The sequence below is a fragment of the Saccopteryx bilineata genome, chromosome 1, assembly GCF_036850765.1.
Source record: "Saccopteryx bilineata isolate mSacBil1 chromosome 1, mSacBil1_pri_phased_curated, whole genome shotgun sequence".
Taxonomy (NCBI): domain Eukaryota; kingdom Metazoa; phylum Chordata; class Mammalia; order Chiroptera; family Emballonuridae; genus Saccopteryx; species Saccopteryx bilineata.
Window position 1 is genome coordinate 107,410,899 of NC_089490.1, and position 13,580 is coordinate 107,424,478.

Here is a 13,580-nt window from a genome sequence, read left to right on the forward strand (position 1 = left end):
GGGCTATGGGCAGGACACCAACATCCACTACAACCAACAAGGAGGCCAGTGTGGCTGAAGAACCAACATATATATGTATAAAAGTATAAATCCCAGGAACCACCCAAAAACCATTGGCAGCATCTACAGACTAAACAAATTTTCCAGGCTTACGCCCTCATCGGGACTATACAACCCCTCCCACCTGTTAGCCTGCCTCCAGCCTCACTTACCCTGATCTGATCCATTCTTCATAGTCAACCAAAGTGGCCAATAAAACATGAGAATCTGACAGTAACACATCCCTGCCCAGCATCCTTAGGTGCTTTTCCATCTCTGTCAGGATAAAATGCAAGCTCTTTGGGCTGGCAGACAGGATCCTGTGTGAGTGACTGGCCCTGCCCATCACAACAACTCATCTCCTCTGCTCTCCATCTCAGCATTGACACTCCAGCCACCGCTCAGGGCTGACCACCCACCACTGGCCCAGGTTCTCTCAAAGCCCTATTCCTCTGCTGATGCTATTTCCTCTGCCCAGAGTCCTCCTATGTCTCCCCCTCATCTTTTGTCACCTAATCAACTCTCACTCTTTCATTCAAAAAAGTTACCCAGGGCACACCATGAGCCAGGCACTGTGGACACAGCTGTAAATAATCAGACCAAGCCTTTCTGCACTCAGTGAAGATGATTAGGGGGCAAGGGAAGAGACCAGTAGTAATAAAGTTAACTAAGAAAATCAAATAGTAGTAAATGCAGTGAAGCAAAAAATAATAACAGTGTTATATGACAGTGGTGATTAGGTGGGAAGTGTTGGGGTAGTTTTGATGGGGTGATCAGGGAGGGTCCTGAGGTGGTGGCATTTGAGGTGACTGGTCTGAATGACAAGAGGTCATCAGGCATGTAGGAACTGAGGCAGCGAGTTCTGTGAGGAAGGATAACAAGTGCAAAGGCCCTGAGGCATGAAGGAATTGGAGTGCTGTCATAACTGAAAAAAGGTCAATGTATTGGGGCATAGCAAGCTAGGGAAGCAAGACAGATGTGCTCAGAAGACGGACGCCAGGTCATCATGGAAGGCTTTGCTGGTCATGGGAAGGGTGCTGGACTTTAGTCTTCCATAAAAGGGTTATTTCTTATCTTAAATAACCCTTGACACAGAGGTCCCAAAGGTTGGATTGTTCCAGACATCTATTCTTAGCCTTGCCTCTGCCTGGCTGTGTGACATTAGCCAAGATAACCTCTCTGTGCCTGGAATGTCTCCATGAATTTCTGTTCTATTCTCTAAGTGACACTGAATTAACTAACTCAGCCTCGTGGGAAAAAATAGGAGAATTAACAAAAAAATTTTCCCACAAGCAAAGTGTTTTATGAGTCCTCCTTAGTACCACGGTCATTAAGAACGTGGGTTTTGAAGTCAGACAGACAAGGTGCTGCATCCTTTCTTGAGCAAATTATTTAATCTTCTTTAGCTTCAGTCTTCTTAGTTGTACGTAGAATAGAGCTAATAAGTGGTCCTACTGCATAGCGTTTGGGGAATAATTTTGTGAAGAAAGGCATTTAATCACTTACCATAGTCTTTGTACAAATTAAAGCTCAATATATAGGTTCTATAATTTTTTATTCATCCTTCCAACACCATCTGGGTTTGGCCACCCCATTACTTCCTCTGTAAGAAGGCTAAGATTTCCATTGCGGCTACCCTCAAAAGTTCACCCTCCAAACCTAATGTCATGGGAAGACACTGAGTCCCAAACTAGGATTCAAACCCCATCTCAGCCAATGACTGGCTTTCCATCTTAAAGCACCTCCCCTCTGGTCCCTTGGGCCTCACTGCATGACTAAAGGAAACTGCTTCTCAAAGAGGCCTGTAGTAGACAAAGGGTCCCCCAAAGATGTCAACATACTAATCCCTGAAGCCTGTAACAATATGTGACCTTACAGGGCAGAAAAGGGGCTTTGCAAATGCAATAAAGTTAAAGACTTTGAGATGGGGAGATTCTTCTAGATAATCTAGGTGAATCCAATGTAATCACAGGGATCCTGAAAAGAGCCAGAGAAGGAATGCAATGAAGAAAGCAGAGTGTCTAAGTGTTGCTATGTATATTTGAAGGTGCTACAGTGCTGGCTCTGTAGATGGAGGAAGAGGCCATGAGCCAAAGAATGCATGCAGCTTCCAGAAGTTAGAAAAGTCAAGGAACCAGTTTCTCCTCTAGAGCCTCCAGAAGGAGCCAGCCCTGCCAAGGCCTTGACTGTAGTCTAGTGAAACCAGTTCCAGACTGTGACTTCCAGGACTGTGATAAAAGAACTCTGTGTTGTTTGAAGGCATTAAGTGTATGGCCACTTGCTGTAGCAGCCATAGGCAATCAGTACAAGCAAGACTCCTTAGAAAAAACTGCTCTCTTCCTTCCTGCTTCCCCACCCCCACCTCTGACCGCTGCTAACATTTAAGGTGAGTGACTTGACAAATCAGCAGGTAGTTCAAGTTCTGGCAGAGGGGAGAAGTATAAACACAGGACTTTATTTCCTAGGGGTCACTGCCCCTCCGTTAGACCAGAGGCAGATGTCACAGAACCTGAACTGGGAGCTTCAGAATCGCAGCTCCCCAGGACATGCGGAGCCCAGAGAAGGTCAAGGGACTGTCTTTCCAACAAACAATTATTATGCTTTCCATCCTTACTCAGAACCAAAAGATTTCATCCCAACCAGATCCATCCTGGCAAAAAAAGGACGGTCCACAGGAATTCAGCATAACCAGGGCCATTTTGCATCCAACATGAAAAGTGCTAAGGAAAAAAGCCCAGCCATCTCCTGCAGTGCTTCCCTCACGCTCTGTAATTACTCCGGGTTGTTGTTGCTCTCATGTGTTTCTTTTCTTTTTCTCCATAAACAATGTAAGTTGCCTTTGCTTTTGAGACAGCTCCTTTGAGAAAATGTAAAAAAGAGTGATTTTCCAGGATCCCTCCCATGGTTAAAACCACTAGGCTCCAGATTCTTCTGAGGAGAAGTCCCATAAACATTCTGCCATGCGGAGAGCTCTCACCCGGCACCAGCCGCGTTGTTTTTGGCAGGCAGAGGGGTGGCCAGGGGCACACCTGCTTAAGGCAGCACTCTGCGTGCTCAGCAAAGGCTGGGGGTGGGCGGAGAGAGAAAAGGAGTGGGCTGTGGCAGGTGGGCAGGGCAGGAATGAGAGCCAGGGCTGGGCTGGGGCTGGGGGAGCCCCCGGTTTAATGGGACACACCTGCTGGAAACTGCCTTGCGGGGAGCCTCCCCAGTCAGCTGGGCACTTGTTAAGACCATGTGCTTTGAAAACGCAGACCAAGAAATAGTGCTAATAAAGAACAGGAGGGACTTATGTGAGGAGAAGGAAGAGTGGGTTGGTGAAAGTGGGTGAAGAAGGAAAAAGAGGAATGGGAAAGATTGACAGTGGCAGAAAAGAAGGAAGGGAGAAAGGGGGAGGGACATAGGGAGATAATGAGCTCATTTGGGGTACAATAAATTTAATAAGCTTGGGTCTTGGCTGCGTTCAACACAAAATAGCCCTGGCTTGGGAGGTATCTGGTGGCTCACTTGCTCATCAGAAGGCTAGAGACCCAGTCACAGAAAATATTCAGACAAGAAGGAAGCAAAGTTCAAGTGAAATCTATCAGTTGTGGATGCTGCCAGGGCCATCACCGCTGCTGGACAGTTGCCATCTCAACCCTGGACATTCAATTTCCTTGGTATCGCTGTAAGTAACCTCTGATTATCTCTGTGCCTTAGAGAGTAAAGGCTCTAGGCTGAGAATCTGTTTGGGACCTGGAAGAGAGGATATTTGTGTCTCTTCTCCCAAATAGAAGGCGTTCCAATAACTGGGAGTCTGCTGTGAGGTCGTTACACATGCAGGCAGAAGTGGCAAGTATGCATTCAAGCAGGGCTGGTCCAGAAGTCAGAAGAGAAGTCTGGGCTGGAGACAAAACCTTGGTGTCCTCAGCCTGTGGAGGTGGCATCTGAGCCCAGAAACAGATGGCATCATGCAGGAAGAGAGGAAAGAGCCAGGACAGAGCCTTTTGGTCTGGTCAAAGAAGAGAAGCCCACACAGACCCCAGAAAGTGAGAAGAAAACCGGAAGCGTGAAGCAAGGTGGGCGCCCCAGAAGGAATTGAGCACCTGCAGCAAACACTGCTGGGGGTCGAGGGAGAAGAGGACGGAGAGATCTGGGTCTTGGAAACCACTGGTGACTTCAGCAGAAACCATCTGACAGCACAGAGGGGAATTCAGATAGAGGGGACTGAAGAGGGAAGAAAAGGAGCCAACGTAGGTGACTCCTTCAAGAAGTTTGCCTGTGGGGTAGAGGCATGAGGTGGGATAGGCACTGGAGGTTTGGGGGCTTTTGTTTGTATTGGGGGGGTTGTTGTTGCTGTTCCTGAATAGGCAAGGGATGAACACATTCAAGACTTGACTGGATAGAGCCAGGAGAAATGAGGCCAAAGATACAGGTGATGAAGGGGGAGGGGAGGATGTCTCATTCTGGGTGGTGGGTCACTTATTCAACAAACATCATTGGACACTTAGCTACAGGCTCAAGCAGGATGGCACAGTGGTCCAGAACACAGCCTCTAGAATGTCTGGATCTTTATTCTGCCCCTGACTAGCTCAAGGACTTTGATCAAGTCATGTAAACTCTCTGAGCATCAATTTCCTCAGCTGTAAACTGAGACTAATAATGACATACTTCACACACTTGTTGTGAAGACTAAATGAGTTAAAGTGTGAAAACAATAACACTAGCAACCCTTTAATAAGCACTTGTTCTGTGCTTAGTATTTAGTTATCTCAGACAGGTGTGCAGATGTAGTCCCTGTCCTCTACTATAGTCAGACACAGAAGTAGAAATAATAATTCTTTTTGTGTGTGTGAGAGAGAGACAGAGAGAGGGACAGACAGGGACAGACAGACAGGAAGGGAGAGAGATGAGAAGCATCAATTTTTTGTTGCAGCTCCTTAAGTCACTGATTGCTTTCTCATATGTGCCTTGACTGGGGGCTACAGCAGAACAAGTGACCCCTTGCTCAAGCCAGCAACCTTGGGCTTCAAGCCAGCAACCTTTAGGCTCAAGCCGGCGACCTCAGGGTTTCAAACCTGGGTCCTCTGCATCCCAGTCTGATGTTCTATCCACTGTATCACCACCTGGTCAGGCGAAATAATAATTCTTTTAATGTATTTTATTCTGGGATTTTTTTTCTCTGCCTACATCAGTCTCTACAATGTAGACATGAATGTATATTTTCAACAAATCTTTATCAGGTACCTACTTATAGTGCACTAAGCACTTTAATCCCCACAAATAACTCTGTGAGGTACTATTACATTCACCCCATTTACAAGTGAGAAACTAAGGCAATAAGAAGTAATTTAGCCCGAGTCACACACCTAGACAGCCCAACTCCAGAGCCTGCGTTCCAAGCCACTAGGCTCTCTTGCCACCACTAGCTCCAAGAACTCCCAGGGTAATAACAGCAGCTGAGGTAGGAGGTCCACAACCAACGCATGCAGGAACAGGCTGGACAATGAGAATCATAGTAGGAAACTCCTAAGCAGGGCTCACCTGCCCAGAGTTTATCCTTTTCCAGCAGGCTTTTGGGTGAGTCTTGCAGAATTAGAGGCCAGTGGAGATGCGTATATACCTAACCACCCAAAACACCCATTCATCCCTTAGTGACAAGCTAGACCCTTAGTGGCCTCTTAAAACATAATCTCATTGTCCCTGACCTCTGGGGCACCCGTTCAAATGACTCCAATGGAAAAAGACTCTTCCCAAAGTCATTGGGGGGCCCTAGGACTCCAGCGGGGTTTCTAAAGCACAGTGAGGCCTGCTCAGGGGTCCTGAGCTGAGTCAGAGAGGGGTTTGCCTGTGACTTTACTCTCTATCTCTGCAAGGGGGACCCCAAGGCCACCACAGGCTCTGCATCAAGCCATTTCTGGAAGGAATCTCCACCAAGAAAAAAACAGGCTTTACTATTATAAAATGCAGAGATGGGCAAACCACCAGTGTGTGATGTTTGTAACTTTGTTTCTTTGGGATTGAGCATTCGCCCCAACAGCAGCAGACTGTCATGGTGGATTCCAAACTACATACTTGAGGTGGTTTGACAAGCTGCCCACCCTGAACATGTGACCCTAAGAAAGCTGTTTTAAGGTGTTTTCCCCATGTTGGGTTCACTTAGATTTGAGTTCCTACACAAGAAACTTCCCAGCTGCACACACACCCCCATCCCTCATTTCTCCCTAAGCCCCACCTGTTCCCTACTTTTGATTTCTTCTTTACATAAGCTTATTTGGAGTTATTGGCTAATTCATTCCAATTCTCTCCTGACAAGATCGCAGAACCTTAGAGCTAGAAGGGGCCATCGGGAAAAAAAACTGGGCCAAGTTAATTTCCCAGAGCACTGCTACTTTCCAGCAATCTAGACTAGAACCTGCACCTCCCGAGGCTACTCTCTTCTCTGTCCTCAGCACAACACTGCCCTCTTATGGCCATGGCGGGAAATTGCCTTTTTGGTCTGCACCTAGTTTTCAAGACTATCTTGAAATTCTGACACCTCCTGGAGGCAGACTTTTCTCTGCAGAGTGACTCCAGGGCCTGAGGCTCTAGAACAGGGGTCCCCAAACTACAGCCCGCCCGCAGGCCGCATGCGGCCCCCTAAGGCCATTTATCCGGCCCCCGCCGCACTTTCGGAAGGGGCACCTCTTTCATTGGTGGTCAGTGAGAGGAGCACATTGACCATCTCATTAGCCAAAAGCAGGCCCATAGTTCCCATTAAAATACTGGTCAGTTTATTGATTTAAATTTACTTGTTCTTTATTTTAAATATTGTATTTGTTCCCGTTTTGTTTTTTTACTTTAAAATAAGATATGTGCAGTGTGCATAGGGATTTGTTCATAGTTTTTTTTTTATAGTCCGGCCCTCCAGTGGTCTGAGGGACAGTGAACTGGCCCCCTGTGTAAAAAGTTTGGGGACCCCTACTCTAGAGTGAGTCCCTGCAAATTTCACTCACTCTCTCTGGCACCTCTTTATATAGTGCTACCAACTACTATAAGCAACTGTGTTTCACAAGCATCACATTTTCAACTCCCTGCCCAACAGTCTATTTTTAATTAATAATGTACTGAGCACCTTACTATGTGATGAGTACTATTCTAAGCACCATAGATGTAGTAACTCTTTTAAGCTTTGCACAACCTTCTGAAGTAGGTATTATCATTACCATCAACTCCTTTTATAATGGGAAACTGAGGCACAGAATACTTCAGTAGTTTTCCCTATGTCAGACAGCTAGAAGGTGGTATGGCTGGGATTTGAATGCAGATAGGCTTCAGAACTTAGTTTCTTAATCACTAGTATTATATAGACAGTGGAAGTATATAGAGTTGTATCCTTGGACATGATGGAATGCCAATGTAATTGCTGTGGAATAGTGGGGGGGGGGGTCCCTGGCGGGCACAGAAGAGTCATTAGAGACAGGCACATGTGAGTCTGAATCCTGGTCCTACCACTTACTATGTGATCCCAGGACAAATTAGTGAAACTTTCTTAGCTGCTGTGACTGGTCAGCAAATCAGAGACAGCTGTTCTTACTCCCTAGGATTATCGTCAGGATTAAGTGAGATAACAAATGTGTTCAACCTGATGCATAACATAAAACACAGACACACAATTATGGGAAGCTGCTACTATTTATGTTAATGACTAAGCGTGCCGCCTTAGCTGCTCTAAGGGTCAGTGCCTGCCCTTCTGAACCAGCTGGACATGGAAAGGGCAAAGGCCCTTGGGACTCTAAGCTTCTTTTTTTTTTTTAATTTATCAATTTGAGAGAGAGAGAGAGAAACAACAATTTGTTGTTCCACTTATTCATGCATTCATTGGCTGATTCTTGTATGTGCCCTGACTGGGGGGTTGATCCTGCAACCCTGGTGTATGGGAATGATGCTCTAACCTACTGAGATACCCGTCCGGAGATCTAAGCCTACTTACTTAGCTACCTGGCCAAGGGCTCTAAGCTTCTAACAAAATATTTCTATTGGCAAGACCCCTCATTAATTATTATAAGTTCTCAGAAGAAATTAAGGGGAGAGTATGCATATTACAGTGTTCATGTCACATAAAAATGCACTCATGGGCCTTGTAAATAGTGTGTGTGTGTGTGTGTGTGTAATTTTTTGTACTTTTCTGAAGTGAGAAGCGAGGAGGCAAAGGGACAGACTCCCACATGTGCCTGACCGGGATCCACCTGGCATGCCCACTAGGGGGCAATGCTCTGCCCATCAGGGGCATTGCTCCGTTGCAACCAGAGTCATTCTAGCGCCCAAGGAGGAGTCCATGGAGCCATCCTCAGCGCCGGGGCCAACTTTGCTCCAATGGAGCCTTGGCTTCAGGAGGAGAAGAGAGAGAGAGAGAGAGAGAGAGAGAGAGAGAGAGAGAGAGAGAGAAAGGAGAGAGGGAAGGGTGGAGAAGCAGATGGGCGCTTCTCCTGTGTGCCCTGGCCAGGAATCGAACCCGGCACTTCCACATGCCAGGCCGATGCTCTACCGCTGAGCCAGCCAGCCAGAGCCATATATAAAATTTTTAATTTTTCCATTGATTTGAGATAGAGGGAAAGAGAAGGAGTGAGGGGGTGGGGAGAGAAAGAGAAAGAAGCATCAACTCATTGCCCCACTTAGTTTTTCCACCGGGGATTGAATTCACAACCTCAGTACACCAGGATGATGCTCTATGCACTGAACCACCCCGCTAGGGCCTTCTTGGTATATTTTATTAGCGCAGTTTTATTTATCCCCACAATAGCTGCTCAAAATTTTTTTCCAAAAAATCACTCCTGTGATCTCTAACTCAGACACTAGATGGCGCTAAATTCTCACTTCAAGTGGCATCTTTAGTTCCTACAGCCACAGTCCTACTGATGAAGTGCTTACTCCCCAGCTGAAAGTTCAAACATTCGAGCTGCTTTTGATTTGTTACTAGTGATTCCGGGCCTCTTTTGCTTTCTAAGAATAGGGAAGGTGTTCCTTGGTGGTCATGAACCATCCAGGCATCTTCTGAAAGTAAACAGACTTCAGGTGAAGTTAGTTATACATGATGTCAGCCCAGCCTGGCAACTATCCCTAATTAAACAAAAACAAAAAACTAACAAATCACTGGCCCCACTCCACTAAGAAATAAAATATTTTAGCACCCACTGTATACCAGACACTGATGCAAGCTACAAATTTAGCCTTGGTTGAGACAGGTGGCATCCCTGCCCCTCCCCCACCCTGGGATTTGCCCACTCTCTTCCTTTTTTCCTCAGGCCTTTTGATGCCCACAGGAAACTCCCAAAGAATCATATACAATGATAAAGTCAAAGCTGGAAGAGAACTTGGAGATCATTTTTTCACCCACCTCACTTGACAGATAGGAGAGGCCCAGAAAGAGAAGATGAATTATCCAAGGCAACAGAGGTGAGCAGACCAGAACCAGGACCCGCTTTCCAATCCCAAGTCCTTATCCACCCAGCCTGCTGCCCTTACAACTCCAGCTGGGGATGCCCCCCTAGGAGAGCAAACCAAGACTGACCACACCAACGAATGAGAAAGAAAAACCTATCTATGGTCCTGAGTTTTTAAGAGTGACTCAGTGGGACAGTAAGTGTCCACACCTGATTGGTAACAGGCATTTCAACAGAACATTACCAGATATTTAAACACAGATAGGCCGAGGCCACCAGCATTACACTGTGGTTTCCCCATAACTCATTGCCCAACAGGTTTTGCTGTGGGTGTTCATGACCAACATGCTCAGTTTGGCCAAGGTGCCACTCCCTTCCCACCCAGAATGCAGATTCCTGACTGTAGACACTCAGCTACACTGATCCTTTGCTTCTTCATGGGCATTTAGGATCTTTGCTTAGGCCTGGGGTGAATCCAAAACAAACAGTGGTGGAGAAAAGCAGGAACAAGTTTCAGTCCCTGTATTGCCTGTGGCCAAGGCCAGGCAGGATCACATTGGATTTGTGTAGAGTAGACGATAGAAAAACTGCAGAGCAGGAAAAGGTTGGGCCATTCCGTTTAATAAAGTCTCACAACGGAGAACAAGCACACAATCAGGGGAAACTGCCTCTCAGGCAAACAAACAACAAAATGCCCCCTCACAGTGGCGGGCAGGCAATCACCATCCGCAATCCCCCTGAGTGAAAGCACCCATAGCCTTACATGGGCCATACACATGTGGTGCTGCCACGCGTTCACACACTGATCAGGCAAAGGGCTTGCAGCCGGTAAACCTGCAAGCAAGCCTAACACAGCTGCCCTCACAGTCCCCTTACCAGTTAGTGTGTGAGCTTGGGGGAGTAACTTCCTCTCTCTGAGACTCAGTGTCCCCATCTGTGAAATTAAGGAATTAGACTGTAAACCTGTAATGCTGGTGCTTGAGGCCAGGCAAGTCTACATTGGATTCGGGAAGATGATAGAAAAACTGCCAAGCCCGAAAGCATTGGGCCATTCCTGTTTAATAGAATCTCGCAACAGTGGATGAGCAAACGGGCAAGGGAAAACAGCTTCTCACAGCTGCAGGAGAACGAACATCACAGACAACTCACAGTGACAGGCAGGCAGTCCACAATCCACCCTGAGCGCAAGCACCTGTAGCCTCACGTAGACCATACACACATGATGCTGCCACGTGCTCTCGCACTAATCAAGCAAAGTGCTTGCAGCCAGTAAACCAACGAGCAAGCCTAAAACAGCTGTTTCCCCAACAAAACCCTTTTCCAGCTTTAGCTCTCTAAGGCCTGCTACATGGCTATTCAGCTATCATAATGAAAATGAATTAATCACGTTTAAATATAGCACTTTGTGAAGTATACGGGGGTCATCATTTGTTTTCTGACATACACTATTTAAACAATAAGAGTATGAGTTTTTCCTTATTTGCTTCTTCCCCTTGTTAAAAAAATTTAACTACAAAATATTCCTGACATACAAAAACATATCAAGAATATGGGGAAATGGATATATATGTGATCAGTAAATATGCAATCTGTTTATTGTGCTAAGTAGTGGTGATATGAGTGCTCACTGGACAATTGTTTCTGTTTTTTCTATTTGAATTTTCAAATTACATGTTAGAGAAGAAAAAAGTATTAAAACTAATATCATAAATGCCCAAGTAGCCCCCACTTAGCCTAAGAAATCAAAGCACCTGGACTTAGATCTGCTGTCTTCTAGTCACTTTCATTCCCTGACGCTTTCCTGGGCAAGTCTCCTTGACGCTCTCACTGCATTAGATAATATTATTTGCAAGTTTCTTAATTTTACATGCAAGTTTTCACATTATTTCCTTCAGCAGCTTGTTTCTTTCCACTCAGTGTTTTAGTGGAGAGGTTCATCTGCACTGATACATTGGATGATTCCAATTTATTCATTTTTACTGTTGTCTTGAGGTTCATTTTATGCACAATGTAGTTATTGATCAGGTTGCCAGACTTTTGGGGTGTTTGCAATTTTTTTAGTCACAAGCAGCGCCGCTATGCCCATTCTTTAATGGCTCCACATCACCTTGTACCCATAGAAAGGTGGCGTGGTGGGGTGGGAGTCGGTGTGGTGAAGAAAGTGGCTCGGGAGCTTCAGGCACAGCTGGATCCAGGTGCCCGTACTGTGTCATTAGGATCCTGTCTCTTGCCCACTTTAGGTTCTCCTTTCTTCTATGCTGGCTTCATTCTCAGTGGTCTCTCCATCTTTAATGGCCCCTAAAGGTTCTGGGCTTATATCCTGCCAGCTTAGCAGCCTCAGTGGACTGCAAGCACCTCTTTCTAGAAAGTTCCAGCAGCAGTCAATGAACCAGGTTGAGACATGTGTTCATCTTGAACAATCAGACCAAGAGAATATGGTTTCTGATTGGCCAAACCTGGGTCATGTGCTCATCCCAGTCGGATTCCATCAGAGCCGAATGGATTGAGAGTGGGGAGGGGTGGTTCTCTACACAAAAATAAAGAAGTTACCACACAAGGGAGGACCGGGTGCTGGGAAGGCAATGGCAACAAAGGTCCCAGACCTCGTCACTGCCTCCTGTATGCACCCCTATACTGTGACTGTGGTGTCCTATGTCCTGTTCAGCTGGGAATCTCCAAGGAAAGGAGACTTCATCTTTCTTCTCATCTCCCAAAGCAGACACAGCTCAGTGCCAAGTTCATGATAAACAGCCACTGCGGAATCAGCCCCTTGACCAACCCTCCGCCTCTGTGGTTTGCAGCTTCTCTCACTGCGGACCCAGCCAGAGAGGCAAGAGGAAGAATGTGTCCACCACACCTCACTCTCCTTTCTCTCAGCAAGATGGAGACCCCAAAATGCATTGTCCAGTTCAAAAGTCCATATGTACTCAAGCAGCTGCTGTTTATTGAACACATGGGTGCTATATATTTTTACATGTGACTGGGGCAAGATATATCAAAATAGAAATGTGGTTAGCCTTCTGTGAATATACTAAGAACAGTTATACATTTTAATAGGGTGGATTTTATGGTACATGAATTATTTATATCTCAATAAAGCTGTTGTTTTTCCTAAAGGACTGCCAGGTCTCATGTGGTAGGATTTCATTTATTTAAAATTCAGAAATAGGCAAAAGCAGTCTATGGTAATAGTGGTCAAAAGAGTGATGACCCTGGGAGCTATTGACTGTGGGACACTGGAAGCCTCTGGAGTGCTGGGAATGGAGTGTATGTTGATCTGGTGGTTAGTATGTGGTGTAGCATGTGTAAAAATTCATTCAGCTGTGTACTGAAGACATATATGCCTTAAAGCAGTGGTCCCCAATTTTGGGGGGGCCACGGACCAGTTTAATGTCAGAAAATATTTTCACAGACCGGCCTTTAGGGTGGGATGAATAAATGTATCACGTGACCGAGACAAGAGTTAAGAGTGAGTCTTGGATGTAACAGAGGGAATCTGGTCATTTTAAAAAAATAAAACATCGTTCAGACTTAAATATAAATAAAACGGAAATAATGTAAGTTATTTATTCTTTCTCTGCGGACTGGTACCAAATGGCCCACGGACCGGTACTGGTCCGCGGCCTGGGGGTTGGGGACCACTGCCTTAAAGCACAAAAGCTATACTTCAGTAAAAAGTAAATCCCCAAAGTGCCAGGTGTTTTTAAGTGAAGAAAAAAACAGTTCAAGAGTAATTCAGCCTGACCAGGCGGTGGCGCAGTGGATAGAGCGTCGGACTGGAATGCAGAGGACCCAGGTTCGAGACCCCGAGGTTGCCAGCTTGAGCGCGGGCTCATCTGGTTTGAGCAGAGCTCACCAGCTTGGACCCAAGGTCACTGGCTTAAGCAAGGGGTTACTCGGTCTGCTGAAGGCCCGCTGTCAAGGCACATAAGAGAAAGCAATCCATGAACAACTAAGGTGTCGCAACGAAAAACTGATGATTGATGCTTCTCATCTCTTTCTGTTCCTGTCTGTCTGTCCCTATCTGTCCCTCTCTCTTGACTCTCTCTCCGTCCCTGTTAAAAAAAAAAAAGAGTAATTCAGAGCACAGGTTTTCAACTTAGAAAACTGGGCTCTAAATCTGGCTCCACCACTTCTTTATCT